Raw genomic sequence first — 16,294 nt, forward strand, 5'->3', positions numbered from 1 at the left:
CATAAACCAGAGTAGGTAGAAATTTGGGTAAAACATCTGGGGGTAGTGGGTGGATTTGGGAGCCAACAACACACCAGCGAAGAGACCAAATGATGAGTCCCTCGAGGAAGTGCACCTGGGAGGTAAATATTCTGAGTCTATTTTGCTCAAAGCCCGTTGTGCTCAAGGCTCACAGGGGTCATTGTAGACTCCGAGGGACACCAATGGCCTGACAGTTGGTGAAACCATCTCCAGCAGAAGTCAGGTAGGGATCCCCACCGGCTAGAACCCAACATTTGAAAGAAATGACCCACAAACACAATATCGAATTGTGTTCAACCACGCGCCTCTCCAATGTCTAACAGGGCGTTGCAGAGATCAGTCAAGCGCTCCAAGCATCGTGAGCAACTCGCTCCTAGAAAGCAGCGGAGCCAGGAGCGGGTGGGGAGGTAGGCTGCGCGGGCCGCGACCTCCCCAGGGCGCCCGCGGGCCACCGCGAGGCCAGCAGTAGCTGGTCTGGAGTTAACACACGCCGCCGGATGTGGTTGGCGCCGGAAGGTAGGCGTAGGGTAGGCTGGAGGGGGGCCAAGGTGGAGACAGTCGTGACCGTTTGGGTCCACGCGGCAGCAGTCACTCGGCGGTGAAGGTCCACACCCACGCGCGCCCACCCCAGCACCAGCCCAGGCACTCGGCCCAGAGGCACCCATACTAGGGCCCCGGGCCCGGGCCGGGCCGGTGTCTCCCGGCCTAGGCGCGCGCCCGCGCAGTCCTCGATTCCCAGGCCGGCGTGGTGAGGAACGCAGCGGCCCTGCGCGCTGTGGCTGCGGTCGCTGAGCGCTCAGGGTGTGACCGTGGCTTTGGCCCTCCTGGCGCCCTGCCGACTGTCCCGCCTCTCGGGGCTGTGCCCGGCCTCCTGAGTCGGCGCCCGGCTCCCGGGTCGGGCCGCACCGCGTCTCCGCCTCCGGGGCGGAGCTCCGGGACGCGCTGCGCGGGCGGGGTCGACAGGGGGCGCTGCGGCACGCCGCGCTGCCCCGCGGTCGGAGCGCGCCGCCCTCGCCTCCCCCCGCGCCCGGCAGTGCAGGCGGCGGGCGCCGAACCGGGCGCGCAGCAGCCGAGCCGGGCCAGGCCGAGCCGGGACCGTGGGCGGTGAGTGCGGCGCGTGTCGGTGCCGGGGTGGTTACCTTTGGGGCTGAGCGGAGGCTCGAGGCGGGCGGGCGTCCCAAGGGCCGGGGTCGGGAGATTAAGGGTGTCTTCTGGACGCGCAGAGGCCGGGACGGTGGGACAGTGTCCCTGGTGGGAGAGCGGCGGGTCTGCGGATCACCGGATCTGAATCCCGCAACTAAGCTCCTTCTTCCGTGACCGCGACTTCCCCAATCAACCCCTTCCCCGAGTCACCCCGCGCCCGCGCTCCCCGGGTTGCAGCCCCCGCGCTCTGCCCCGCGGCCACCCCTCTCCAACCCCAGCGCCCTCTCACCCGGCCCAGGGTTCTGCCGCTCTCGCGGATCCTGGCCGCCCACCTCCGAGCGGCGCCCCCCATCCCCGCTGCCTCCGCTCCCCCTCCTGCCCAGCCTTCCTAACTGCCCGCCCCGTGCCCGCTCTCGAGCAGTCGGGATCCCCTTCCCGCGCAGTTCCCAACCCGTTCGTCTGCAGGTAAAGAGAGTGGCAGCAACTTCTCCGCGGCCTTCCTCAGGGGTGGGGCGGGCTTCTCCTCGCTCTACCTGCACCCCGCGCCTCCTGGAGTCCCGGGGCACCGCGGAGGGGCCGCTCCGTGCGCGGGTTAAAATTCGTAGATGCTCGGGTTAGGACTGCGTGGTGTAGACGCCTCGGCGTTGCTTTTGCTCGTGAACTTGCCTCTGTCACGATCTTACAAAGAAGCGGGTTTTGTCAGACACAAAACAATTAGATTTGCTTAGAGCAGGTTGCTTTCTCAGTGACCGAAGCGGGCTTTCAAGTTGCACCTGCGGATGGGGAACGGCTTGCGGTGCAGGAGGGTGTGGAGACGTTCTCCCGCATCTGCTGAGCGGGGTGCGGTGGCGAAGGGGCTCCCTGTGGGACGAGGCTGTCACCCCCTGGGTGGCCAGTGTCTTCGCAGTAAGGCGAGGATGCTTTGTAAGCTTTCCAAAAGAAATCAGGAGGGATGTGGAATCAGATCGGCGCGCGTGGGGAAGTGCGGTGTGGACGGCCGCGGGGGCCGCCAGAGGGTTTCCCGACTTGGGGACGTGTTGCTCTTTGCGAAGGCCCGCTGGTGAACCCGAGTGTGGAGCAGGCAGCGCCTGCCCAGCCCCTCCTTACAAACGTGCTCTGACTGCAGAAAGGGCACGGCAGCAACTCCTTCTCCTCAGAGGTGTGGGCGCCCAGTCTGGGCATCTGTGGGAAGAGGGTTTAAAGCAGATGGTTCCAAAAGCCTCGTGTTCCCAGGAGAGAGGTGGAGGCTCCTGGTTACAGCCTGAAAGCCTGTGCATAAATCTTCTGCCCCATCCCTTCTCCTGGATTTCGTTAAGTCTTGGATTAAATTAATTGCCCACTTCAGAGAAAGGATGTATAGGGGGTTTCGTCTCTTTTAGGCATTAGCTCTTGGCCAGCCCACCCAAACTGACGCTTGGGAGGCCGCTTTGGGGCACTAGGGACAGGATGGGCCACCGGGCCTCTGGTGCGCAGCACTCTGAGCATTTATGAAACTGCAGTATCAGTAACTCTTTTCTATTGATTGGCTTGAATGGTAATTAGCTCAGTGTTCTTTTGTCATTGAATAGTGAATTAGTAAGTTATTAGCCCAAGGTCACGGATCCCTGGCCACCCACCTCCGCCCACTATCTTGGGCTCAGTAGTCTCCATCTGAGTGCCCACAAATTCCTGTGGGCACTCAAGAGTGGAACCACTGCTGTGCCCCCAGCTCTCAGCCTCGCACCCTCTAAGTGGTAGGTATTCAGTGTTTGTCTAATGAGAAAATGGATGCCCATCTTGAATCCAGCCTGAGTCCATACCCATGCTTTTCCATTGTGCTGCACTGTTTTCAAGATTTAAAAAAATATATAAGCTCACTAGAGACAAAGTCATTTTTGTGGGTATTTGGGGCAGAGAGTTCAGTTTATGGTCAGACTTGGGCAGCTGGCTCCCACCTCATTGGGACTCCAGAATGTCCATGAAGGAAATCAGTTCTCTTCATGCCAGAATTGGGGAGACGGGATGATGGGTGCTCAGGGGAGCTAAGGTTGTGTGCCAAGGGGTGGGCCCTCCTCAGCTTAACCCACAGGGCCCTGGGCTGTGGCTGCAGTCCCCTTCGGCAATCCTCCCCACTGTCCATCATGAAGAAGCACACAGGGAGACCAAGTGCCCCCCACAGAGACCTGTTGGCTGCTTCAGATTGCACCATCTTCATCCCAGTGGGTGCTGCCCACCCCAGATCACTACTTCCCGCGGAGAGCTGGGAGCACCCCTTTTTGCAGATTTCTGGCAGTATGGTTTGCAGCTCTACTGGGAAGGGAGGCTGTTGTTTTGAGATGGTGTTTCTGTCTGTTGGAGGTGGCAGGGACCCAGTGGCGAGGGAGCAAAATCTGGCTCTTCTGCCCCTATCAAAGGCCAGCCCTGGAGAATGCAGCCAGAGGCTGCCTGGCAGGAGCAGCCCATGCCCCCCTTGTTCAGGAAGCCAGGAGGGGCCGGAATTCAGAGTGTCACTTGGACATGGGAACCAAGCACTGCCCACAGGTTCATGGCTGTCATGGGCTTATCTTTCTTACCCAGACTGTCTCTGTCTCCAGGTCTGGCTTTTACCCAGAATTCCTGCAGCTGGTGAAAATCTGTTTTCTAGAAGAGGTTTAATTAATGCCTGCAGTTTGTGAGGGAGAGAGCAAGGGAGGGGGAGGAAGAGGGAGGCAGAGAGAGACTGCTGTACGGGGATGGCAGGGGAAAGGATGGGAGGATATCCAAGGTCCTGAAGATTCAGGAGGTAGACTTCAGCTCCCAGGCCCGACCTGGGACAAGGTTCTTGGTTGGCAGATAAGGGTGTGCGCTCACATTCAGGTGTAAGGGTTATTATTAGGAGCAGAATCACTGAGGTAGGAAAAATGGCCCCACAGTAATCTGAAAGAAGGTTTGCTTACAGAAGGCCCATTGCTGAGGTTCCTAGAAGGCTTTAAAAGCCAGCCGAGTGTGGGGCTTAGCAAGGCAGGAGAGCACAAAACCATTTTACGTTTTTGAATAAGCGTTGTGCCCCTTTGGAAATGGCTTGACCAACATGAGTCTGGGGTCTGGCCTGGAGGAGCCACCTCACACCTGAGCTGCTGAGGGGAGTCCCCGGCAGCAGAAAAAGAAAAGCAGATGGGAGAGGCTATGTACCTGCACTTCAGGGCTGAGGAAGAGGCAGCAGTGCCTGCAGGCAGGATGGTGGACCTTTTGACAGAAGCAGCCTCCCAGGGACCCTTCTTCAACCTGCTGGGCAGCCTCACAGATGGATGAGGATCTGCTGAATCCCTTCCAGCTGGAGACATTGCGTGGCAGCCGTGAGGAGGCCCCCGTGAACGGCGAATGAATTGCGGGGTCTGCCCTGAGTCCAAAAGGCAGGAGGGCCAGTGTGGTCTCTCTGAGCCACAGACTCTGGTCTGCTGGCTCCATCCCCACAACCAGCAGGCTGCTCTGGTCCTTGGGCCTAGCGTCGGGGAGCCACTGGCTTTTGGAAAGGAACAGGTCAATTAGTTATGAAGAAAGGAGCAGGCCCAGGAGCGTGGAGGACGTTAATGATTAAAAAGGCATTGAAAAAACAAGTTGGAGGAGCCTTATAGACTAGTTCCTGAAGCCAGGAGGCAGACTCCACCCTATCCTCTTGGCTGGGCCATCCATGCACCCCTCCCAAAGCCTCCCCCAATCCCATCGGTCTATACTGCACACATCACACATCACTGGAGCCACGTCCAGCCTGGTACTCTGGGGTGGAGGAGAGTCCGGAAAACTCACATATCTAGTGGTAGCAACTTGAGGAACTTGAAAATTCTGTCTGTATTTGCACAGTCACTTCCCCAACTTAAACATTCATCTTTCTATATTTCTAAACATTCTAATTCTATATTTCTATAAGCATCCTTTTCTCATCTGCTTACCACTCTGTGCCTCTGTGTATAACCGACGTCCTTAGAGAAAGCTATGATCAATAGCATAGAAACCAGAGCTTTAAAAAACAGACTAAGATAAAAGTTACTGCACTGGGTTTTAAAACCCCCTCTCCCTCCTCTCCTGCCCACTCCTCTGTTTGTGGTTATGAGCATCCTTTACATCAAATTTGCAAATAGTTCAAATAGTGTTTGTCCTGCCCCTCAGTTGTATGGCAACAAGTGTCTTTCCAACCAACAAAATCACAGCTTACTTTTCTAGACCTGCCTCATTCTTGGATCCAGCACCAAACTTCAGACCTTCAGGAACATAGCACTATCATGCTGAGCCTTTTACTTATAAAATAAAACGAAGCTTTCACTTGATAATTTTGTCATCTACAAATATAAGACAATCTCAAGTTAGAATAAAACATTGACTGCCTTGTTAACACTCCATGCTTCTAAAATGAAATAAGCAGTTGGATTCAGGTAGAGAAAAGTTGTTATAGTGGAAATGTGTGGAAGCTCAGAAGTCAAAATGGAAGGATCATCTTCCAGAAATAAATTATTAACTCTTAAACATTGTTAGTAAAACATGAGAGATATAAATAGGAACTCCCATAGAAGTATAGGCAAGGATAGAATTTGGTAAGTGTAGATCGATGAGTATAGAAATCTTGATCCATCATTTTGTTGAAATATGTTATATGATCATACATTATGCTATATAATACCTTAACATATAAATAGGCAACTGTCCACGATCTTGTTCAATCCTCCCAGCAAGGTTTTCCTAGGATCTTCCTAGAGATGGGGACAGGGGACCACAGTGTGTTTAAAATACTACTCCTAGAATTCAGAACTCTTAAGCAGAGAAATACTGTGTAAACCTAGATATTTCTGCTATAGTTGCTTGGTAGCCAAATGTGGTTACATAGTCATTTGAAAGTTACAGGTCATCTCCTGCTTAGGGGTGAAAGTAGGTATTGGTTTCTGCTAGTCAAACACACAAAACCAGTGTATGCTTCGCGCCACCAGAAACCTGGAAGGATTTTTCAGGGTTTGTGGATGTCAGAGTCCTGCTGATGACGTCCTGCTCCTAGAGTACCTGAGTTTAGGTGTTTAGCACAGTGCAGTGGTTAAGAGTGCAGGCTCTGAAGCCAGACTGTTTCCTGTGTCTACCTTTACTAGTCTCGTGCCCTTTGACTTAACCTTTCTGTGCCTCAGTTTCCTTATTTGTAAAAGTGAGATTAAGCTAATAACTACCTCATGTTATTGTTGTAGAGCTGAAATGAGATTAGTTCATGGCCAAGACTTACAACAGTGCCTAGGACATAGTATGTGCTTTAGAAATGTTATCTGCTATTATTATTCATCCATTCCTTAAAAATACATTTTCAGTGTTAACCAACTGAGGTGATGGATAGAGGAGAATGGATAGACACACATAGTCTCTGTCTTTGTGGAACAGAGGACACTGTACTTAAGTTCACACTGAAGGACATGGTTGTAGTGCAGACACTTCCTAGGCTCTCAGCTCTTGGTGACCTGTTATGGCCACGAGAGGCTAGGACGTGGCCTATAAGGACTGACCATGGTTGGGGAGTAGAGCTTATGATTGTCAGTGGTACACACTAGATGACGAGGCCTTGCTAGCTCTTTCAGACAAGCACTCACTTGATTGTTCTGTGTCTGACACGTGCCGGTTGTCAGTGTTTGACTGTCAGTCAGTCACCCTTGGACTCTGGTTGTTAGTGGGAAGTAGTTCAGTGTGTACTCACCTGGTTCGCCAGCACTGTTCTTGGTCCTGGTGGACAACACGCTGCCCTGGCCACTGTTTTGGACTGGTTCTTCAGCAGCCCCAAAAGTCCACAATATCAGGAGAGATGCAGTTCTCTAAGTGGTCAATGGCACAACTATTCCTGAGGGTGGGTAGGGACTTATTGGAGACGGAAGGCTAGATTGCTGCATCTCCTGTGTCTGCCATAGCCAGAACCTTCTTGACATGAGGATCTCCAGGAAACAGTGTTGATAGGCTTGGGTTTAGTAAGTAGCCCTGGAAAGGGAGGTAGATCCCCTTCAGACTTGCTTGGTGTATCCTGTGAAGAAACTCCCACATGGCAGCCTGCCCACCTAGCCCCTGCCTGTGCAGAGTGGACATGGGGCTGCTGGTGATCAGGGAGGACTAGGAGACGGGGGCTTGCTGCCTCAGGGACTGTGCGCTTCTCTGCCTTGTGTGAGGGATTAGCACAGCCTCTGCTCCACACCAGGCTACTTCCTACTAGTAAGTCAGCAGTCAGACTGGAACCCTGATAATCATTTCTCTTAATGGGGAAACTGCCTATTTTCATTCACTTTTAAACTACTGGAATTTGAAGTCAGTGACATTTCATTTTCTTTCTTAATCCTTGCCCTATACTTGGAAAATAAAGAAACAGTAAATAAAGCCATTCGTTTTTTAAACCCATTTATTTGTATGTGGGCAGAGTTTAGTTAAAAAGAGGAGACCCTTCTAATACCAAAACCAGGCAAGACACCACAAAAAAAGAAAATTACAGAAAAAGAAAATATCCCTGATGAACATAGAAGCAAAAATACTCAGCAAAATGTTAGCAAACCGAATTAGAAAATACACCAAAAAGATCATCCATCATGATCAAGTAGGATTTACTCCAGGGATGCAAGGATGGTACAACATTCAAAAATCCATCAACATCATCCACCACATCAACAAAAAGAAGGACAAAAACCACACGATCATCTCCATAGATGCTGAAAAAGCATTTGACACAATTCAACATCCAGTCATGATAAAAACTCTCAACAAAATGGGTATAGAGGGCAAGTACCTCAACATAATAAAGGCCATATATGATAAACCCACAGCCAACATTATACTGAACAGTGAGAGGCTGAAAGCTATTCCTTTAAGATCAGAAACATGACAAGGATGCCCACTCTCCCCACTTTTATTCAACATAGTTCTGGAGGTCCTAGCCATGGCAATCAGACAAAACAAAGATATAAAAGGCATCCAGATTGGCAAGGAAGAAGTTAATCTCCCTGTTTGCAGATGACATGATAGTGTACATAAAAAACCCTAAAGAATCCACTCCAAAACTACTAGATCTAATATCTGAACTCAGCAAAGCTGCAGAATACAAAATTAATATGCAGAAATCTGTTGCATTCCTATATGCTAACAATGAACTAGCAGAAAGAGAAATCAGGAAAACAATTCCATTCACAATTGCATCAAAAAGAATAAAATACCTAGGAATAAACCTACCCAAGGAAGTGAAAGACCTATGCTCTGAAAACTACAAGACACTCATGAGAAAAATTAAAGAAGATACCAATAAATGGAAACACATCCCATGCTCATGGATAGGAAGAACTAATATTGTCAAAATAGCCATCCTGCCTAAAGCAATCTACAGATTCAATGCAATGCCTATCAAAATACCAACAGCATTCTTCAACAAACTAGAGAAAATCATTCTAAAATTCATATGGAACCAAAAAAGACCTCGAATACCCAAAGCAATCCTGAGAAGGAAGAATAAAGCTGGGGGTATTATGCTCCCTGACTTCAAGATCTACTACAAAGCCACAGTAATCAAGACAATTTGGTACTGGCACAAGAACAGACCCATATACCAATGGAACAGACTAGAAAGCCCAGAAATAAACCCAAGCATATATAGTCAATTAATATATGCTAAAGGAGCTGTGGATATACAATGGGGAAATGACAGCCTCTTCAACAGCTGGTGTTGGCAAAACTGGACAGCTACATGCAAGAGAATGAAACTGGATTATTGTCTAACCCCATACACAAAAGTAAACACAAAATGCATTTAAGTCATGAAATCGTAAAACTCTTAGAAGAAAATATAGGCAAAAATCTCTTGAATATAAACATGAGCAACTTTTTCCTTAATGCATCTCCTTGGACAAGGGAAACAAAATAAAAAATGAACAAATGGGACTACATCATGCTAAAATGCTTCTGTATAGCAAAGGACACCATCAGCAGAACAAAAAAGCATCCTACAGTATGGGAGAATATATTTGTAAATGACATATCTGACAAGGGGTTAACATCCAAAATATATAAAGAACTCACATGCCTCAACACCCAAAAACCAAATAATCCTATTAAAAAATGGGAAGAGGATAAGAACAGACAATTCTCCAAAGAAGAAATTCAGATGGCCAATGGGCACATGAAAAGATGCTCCACATCGCTAATTATCAGGGAAATGCAAATTAAAACCACATTGAGATATCACCTCACACCAGTAAGGATGGCCAACACAGAAAAGACCAGGAACAACAAATGCTGGCGAGGATGCGGATAAAGGGGCACCTTCCTACACTGCTGGTTGGAATGTAAACTAGTTTAACCATTGTGGAAAGCAGTATGGAGGTTCCTCAAAAAACTAAAAGTAGAAATACCATTTGACCCAGGAATTCCACTTCTAGAAATTTACCCTAAGAATACAGCAGCCCAGTTTGAAAAAGACAGATGCACCCCTATGTTTATCGCACTATTTACAATAGGCAGGAAATGGCAGCAACCTAAGTGTCCATCGGTAGATGAATGGATAAAGAAGATGTGGTACATATACACAATGGAATATTATTCAGCCATAAGAAGAAAATAAATCCTACCATTTGCAACAACATGGATGGTGCTAGAGGGTATTATGCTCAGTGAAATAAGCCAAGCGAAGAAAAACAAATACCAAATGATTTCACTCATCTGTGGAGTATAAGAACAAAGCAAAAACTGAAGGAGCAAAACAGCAGCAGACTCACAGAACCCAAGAGTGGACTAACAGTTACCAAAGGGAAAGGGACTGGGGAGGATGGGTGGGAAGAGAGGGATAAGGGGGAAAAGGGGCATTATGATTAGCACACATAATGTAGGGGGGCACAGGGAAGGCAGTATAGCACAGAGAAGACAAGTAGTGATTCTATAGCATCTTATTATGCTGATGGACAGTGACTGTAATGGGGTATGTGGGGGGGACTTGATAATGGGGGGAATCTAGTAACCACAGTATTGCTCATGTGATTGTATATCAATGACACCAAAATTGAAAAACAAAAAGAGGAAACCCTTTTCTCTAGTTTCCAAATGGCTTCCCAGGTACTGTACTTCTCTGGTCTTGCTGGTCACTTGGTTTCCCAGACAGGGTCATGTTTTGTCGCCAGTTTGTCTGTCTCTATCACAGTTCCTAATGGAAACACAGACTTGAAAAATCAAAGCTTGGCATTTATGGTCAAAGGTCATGGCATGGACAGTTGATTTTTTGGCTCTGTCTTCAAGGGGAAAAATTACTGTGTCTACTTTGAGAAAGAAGTATATTTTAGGAGATAGCTGATGTCAGCAGGTAGGAAGATCTATGAGTCTGCCCTGTCCTCAGTTCACAGAATTTGCAGCATTTCTAAGTCAATGGCACATGATTTTTTATTTTCACCTCTTATGCGTCTTGCTCTAATGATTGCTGATTGTCTTCAAACAGCTGCATTAGTTGATGGTGTTTTAACAACTCAATGTACAGTAAATAATTGCTCAGCTGAACACAGTGCATTCCTTTTACTTGCTTTGAGCATAAGGATTGTGTGCTCTGTGTGCCAAATGGCAGAGGGGGAGTAGGGAACTCTTTGCTTCAGTGCCTGCCCAGTGCTCCCATTCCCCTGGGACATTGTGTGCCCACTGTAGTCCTATTGTCTGCTCTTGGGCCTGTCTCCCCAGCTTGACTGGGATCTCTGGGAGAGCAGAGGCCCCACCTAGCTCATCTGAATCTTGAGCCCTTATCACAAGCACTGGCATGAAACAGGCCTCAGTAAAGTTTGGGTAAAGGAATGAATGAGTGGTTGCAAAGTAGTTTGGGTTGTCTTTGGCTGCAAGTAACAGAAAGCCCTATCTTAGTGGCTTAACTAAGTAATGGCATATTCTTCTCATGTAACAAGATGTCTGAAGGTAGATAGTTGTTGGTCTAAACAGCTGATGGCTGGTCCTGACTGACGCTTCTGTTGTTTTGGTGGCCGTTCCTTGATGATGGCAGAATGGCTGCTCAGAAAGGAGGAGCCAACCTCACTGGTACCTTTTATCAGGAAAGCAGACATTTTCCTCTGAATACCTAGCAGACTTCCCCTGATATTTCACAGCCAGACTGTGTCATATGACAACTCCCAGTTCATGTGAGTATTTAGCAGGGCACATTGCTGCCTAGAATAGTTGGGTGAGTTCTCTGCTAAGCAAACAAACCAAATATGTTTGATAACTCAAATAAAATAGACATTTACTTTTTGTTCATACAAAGTCCAAAGTGACTGTTCCTTATTAGTGGGGGACTATCGTCCAAGAGATGATTCAGGGACCCAGGCTCTTAAGGCTTCCATGGTTATTTACATCAACCAGCAGAAGAGGAGGAACATAGAGAATGGTGTGTGGGAAGATTTTTATGGGCCAGGCTTGGAGATGGTGAATTGCTTCTGCTGACATTCTACTGGCCAGGGCTCAGTCACAGGGCCACACGCCCTGCATGGGAGGCTGGGACATGTGCTCCAGCTCAGTGCCTCGGAGGGAGAGGAGATGGGTTTCATGATTTAGCTGGCAATCTCTGCCACACTGCGCCTCCCAAGTCAGGATTCTCTTCGCCAGGAAGGAAGAAGGAGTGAATATTTGGGGGCAGGTGGGGGTGTCTCTATCTTAGAAGGAAATACTGTGCTAAGGAGGCTCCAGCCATAAATAGTCTTTATTCCCAGATCCTCTGTCTTAAATCCCAGTTCTGTTCGCACCTTTGAGAACTGGCCCAGCAGGACAATGAAATGTCCTCGTTATCCCTCTTTCTTGACCAAGGGTGGTTCTTAACAGCTGTATGGGAATGTCCCCCTCAGCAGTTGGCAATTACTCAAGAAGCAACGACCTTCAGCCCCCCAAGGCCAGAGGAGCCTAAGAGAGCTCCAAGCCTATACGAGCTCCTTGCCCGTGTTTCTGTCAAGGGCTCCCACTCACCCGGCCTCCCAAAGTCTCTCTTCCTCCTCAGCCCCCACCCCAGCCCACATCCAGAGGGCAGGAGAGGAGAGGAGAGCATTCAGCAGAGAGTGACCGCACCTCCCCATTAGACTTCATTCAGAAATACTTTCTTGGCCACTTCCTGCTGTTTTTTTCTCAGTAAACATTGATGAATGATCCATTTACATACAGGGTGTACGTGCTTTGTTCTTGTTCGGTTTGTGGTAGGTTTCCGTGGCAGGTGCTTCTCCATCACAGCGTCCTTCTTGGTGCCTCCCCTCCTTCCTTCCCTCCCTTCCCACTGAGCACCTGCTACTAATTCAGCTCTGTGTCCACCGAGCCTCTGGGGGTAGGCAGGGAACCCACCTGAGCCTGTGAGGTCCACGAGTATCATGGGAGGGCTGTGGTGGCCCAGTACTGGGGGCTTCACCCAGCCTCGGGGTCACGGTAGGCTTCCAGGCTGAGGTAACATTTGAGCTAAGTGTGAGTATACACAGGAGTTAACTAGGTTAGGAAAGCATCTGGCCAAGAGAGCGAATGAGCACAGACGGTGAATTATGAGAAGGGGCATGTGGGGTTTCAGGCAGGGAACAGCGAGTCCTCCAGTGGGGCTGAGTTGGGGTGGGGCAATGTGGTCATTCACCCGTTTAACACAGCCTGAGTGGGCAGATAGAGTCCCAGATAACGGAGCTCGGGACTGGGGCTGCGAGAGGGGCTGAGGCTGCAGGGAGCAGCTGCTGTCATAGATGGAGATGGGCCCCACTGCTGTGCCATCACCTCTGTGCCCAGGGCCTCTGGTTCTGATTCTCATCTGGTCCTTTGCCCGGGCATTACTCAGACTATAAAAATAGAGGCTGGCACCAGAACACCAGCATGAAGTTGGTGAGGAAAGCTGAAACTATCATTACATGTCGGGATATGTGCCAGCTAAGTTTTTGATGGAGTGCTTCTTTAGAAGCCCAAGGATAAGGTTCTTAAAGTTGGCCTGCAATTTTTTTTCTCCTTTCAACTCATTTCTGGCCACTTGGCTCAGAATAAGCCCCAGTTGTGCCTATTATCCACTCTGTGAACACACTGAAGTGATTATTTAACTCTGAGGTCCACCTAGTGAGGGCTTTGCCGTGGCCGGCCTGATTGGAGGGTCAGGTCATCTCCATGGGTCCATGCTGCCTTGCGGGCCGTCGGGTGTTCGTCCTGCGAGGACAGAGGTCAGCGCTGCTTGGCCCTCGCCAGCCCATTCTGCTCATCTCCCCAAGGAGACAGGGCTGAGCCAGGGTTTAGCAGAGCTGTCAGCTGCCTTCATTGTGATGAACGGCCCCAGAATGGTTTCCTTCTCTCTACCTACACAACCCTGTTTATGAAGGTGAAATTGACAGTGCTGAGGGGCGGGGGCAGAGAGGACATGCTAGCTAAGCCCAGGGCTGCAGATAGGACACTGTTTCCTGGTAGGGAAATTTTAATCCACAGATGGAAACTCAGACCATTCCTATGGTATTTATAGGGTGCCTTCTTGGTGCTGAGGGCTGTAGGGAATGTGCCTGATAATAAACTGAGGAGGAGGACAACCATCAATACTACCTGTGATCATAATACTGTCATTTACAATAAGAAATATTTGTTATTTATCCTCGTTTCTGGCACAGAGCCCCTGAAATGCTTGGAATTTCCTGTGATGTGACCAATATGGGTGTCTTTTGTAACGTGAATGAGGCGGCTTTTGGAGAGTCCCCAGGTAACCTAAGGATGGGTGCTGGTTGCTTGGAGAGCCCACCTGGAGATTTGAGGTGTGGAACTTTTTCAGACCTCTGGGGAGAGGAGAGGGGCTGGAGGTTGAATCAATTGCGAATGACCAAGGATTTATCGATCATGCCTGTGTAGTGAAACCTCCATAAAACCCCAAGAGATGGGGTTCAGAGAGCTTCCTTGGTGAATACGCAGAGATCTGGGGGGAGCGGTGCCCTGAGGGAGGGTGTGAAATCTACCTTCCCCACAGACCTTGCCCGTGCACCTCTTCCATTTGGCTGTTCCTGAGTTACATGCTTTATAATAAATTGGTAATCTAGTAAGTAAAATGTTCTGAGTTCTGTGAGCCACTCTAAGAAAGTCACTGGACCCAAGAGGGGTGACCGGAACCTCCCATCTATAGGCAGTCGGTCAGAAGCACAGGTGGCAACCTGGTTGTCCAGTTGGAGTCTGAAGTGATGAAGGGACTGAGCCCTTACCCTGTGGAATCTGATGGTGATTGGTGTCAGAACCGAGCTGAAGTATAGGACACTCAGCTGCTGTCAGAGGATTGCTTGGCGGTGTGGGGAAAAAAAACCCACACACATTGGAATGGGGTGCAGAATTACTACCCTGATTTCCAAGAAATGTCGAATCCCTTCCACAACCCTGCAAAGTGAGTGATTGTACATCCACTAGAATAGAATATAAACTGCATAAGGGCAGGCATTTTAGACTGATCTGGTCACCACTGATCCCCAGCTTTGATAACTGTACTTGGCACAGAGCAGATGCTCGGTGGTGAATATTTGTTGAATGAAATTACAGGTAGGAAACTGTAGCTCGCAGAGATTATGTAGCTTGCCTGAGGTGCCTCAGCTGGTAAATGGGAGAGTGAAAGGCCTGAATCTCAGTCCCCGGGAGGTACCATGAGCTCTGACTTGATGCCCCCATCCTCAGTGTCCTTGGAATGCGGAGAGTTCTGGATAGCCCCAGAGGAAGGCACTCAGCCCTCCTGGCCTGACATTCCGACCAATGCACATGGCTTTGGCCAAACCTAGCAGTCGTTAACCATGAGCTGCAAGCCCCCAGAGGTCAAGGCCCAGAAGTTTGTCTGCTTGCTTCCAGTGCCATGCCATAGCTCTAGTGTGGGCTGACTGTGCAGGCGAGTATCCATCAGCAGCTCATGAGCGATGTTGCTGTGGTGCCGCCTTCATCCTGTCGTGCATGTGTTCAGGAACCTTCTGTGGCTCCCTACTCCTACTGGAACCTAGTCTGGCCCCAGCCTTCTCCACTCCATTCACTGATGAGTAACTGCATAAAGCCTGTCAACAGTACAGAGACGGGTAGCTTTGGTCCCTGCACCACGGTATGCATTGCTTATCCTTGAAATGCCTGCTCACTTCAGGCATGCGCACTGCCACCCTCCTGCCCTTCCAGTTTTAATGCAGTTTCTGCCTCTTCCCCGAAGCCTTCCCTGACCATCTCAGTACGAAGAGCCTCCTGCACCCACCCCGGCAGCCTCAGCCTGTCCATGCGCTGCATTTTCTAGGCTGTTCCTGGCCCCCTGGGTTCTGTGGGTGTGATGGGCTTCTGCTCACTGGGGCACTAAGCCCCTCCCAATAGACTCTGCTTTTATCTTTCTTACACATCAGGTTCTGTGTTGCACTGAGTTTTGAAAGGGAGGTACTCTCAAAACCACCAGTCTCTTTACAATTTATCATGTACCCGCCTTGTGACTTCTTGCTTACCTACAGTGTTCAAAAACAATTTAAATATATTTTACAGCATGCTTTTTTTCTGATTTTAAAAGTAATACATCTTTGCTTAAGAAGATTTGGAAAATGCAGAAAGCCGTGAGGGAGAAAAGAAGTCTTCCAGGATTCCACCACCTGCTTAAAGAGTTATAAGCCAATCTTCTGTCTTGTAATTTGTTTTAAAGAAAATTAAGATTACTTGTAATCCTAGCCATAACCACTTATAACATTAAGGGTATAATTTCTCTTTCCAATATTTTTTTTAATTGTTACTTTTATTGGTTTTTCAAAATAGCAATAAAAATTCTTAAGTGTATACAGTAAAAAGTCCCACTCCCCCCAGTTTCAAACCACTCAGTCCCACCTTATGACATGTCTTTATAACATAATTGATCTCAAACGGTATGTGCTGTACTAGAGCTTGCTTTTGAAAAGTCCATGATAGGGATGACCACTGTTAATTTTGGAGCTGTCCCCTTCCAGACCTTTTTCTTTTTTTATGTAAGTTTACATGTTTTCTTAAAATTTCCATACATACGTTGAGATATGCAAGTGTGTTTTACATACATGGGATTAGACTGAATCTGACATGCTGCTACTTGTACACACACACTCTGTCATTTATTTGTAAATAGGCAGTGTCTCCTGGAGGTTTGTCCACATCCACACCTACGGCCACCTCTTTCTTTTTTAAGGCTCAGTCATGTTCCCATTGTAAG

The 16,294-nt window shown here is 48.9% G+C and overlaps 1 protein-coding gene across 2 annotated transcripts in view; it reads left to right on the forward strand.

Moving 5' to 3' along the window:
* Window positions 1-1,007: 1,007 nt before the first annotated feature.
* The window catches only part of PXYLP1 (2-phosphoxylose phosphatase 1), a 70,817-nt gene continuing 55,530 nt past the window's right edge, over window positions 1,008-16,294 (forward strand). The window contains exon 1 of one of the 2 annotated variants that reach the window (XM_036877310.2): window positions 1,008-1,125. The gene's annotated coding sequence lies outside the window, so the exon portion shown is untranslated. The remainder of the gene's footprint in view (window positions 1,126-16,294) is intronic. The other variant, XM_036877309.2, reaches the window with a different exon arrangement.

This window comes from Manis pentadactyla, chromosome 1 (assembly GCF_030020395.1).
Source record: "Manis pentadactyla isolate mManPen7 chromosome 1, mManPen7.hap1, whole genome shotgun sequence".
In the NCBI taxonomy this organism is placed as follows: domain Eukaryota; kingdom Metazoa; phylum Chordata; class Mammalia; order Pholidota; family Manidae; genus Manis; species Manis pentadactyla.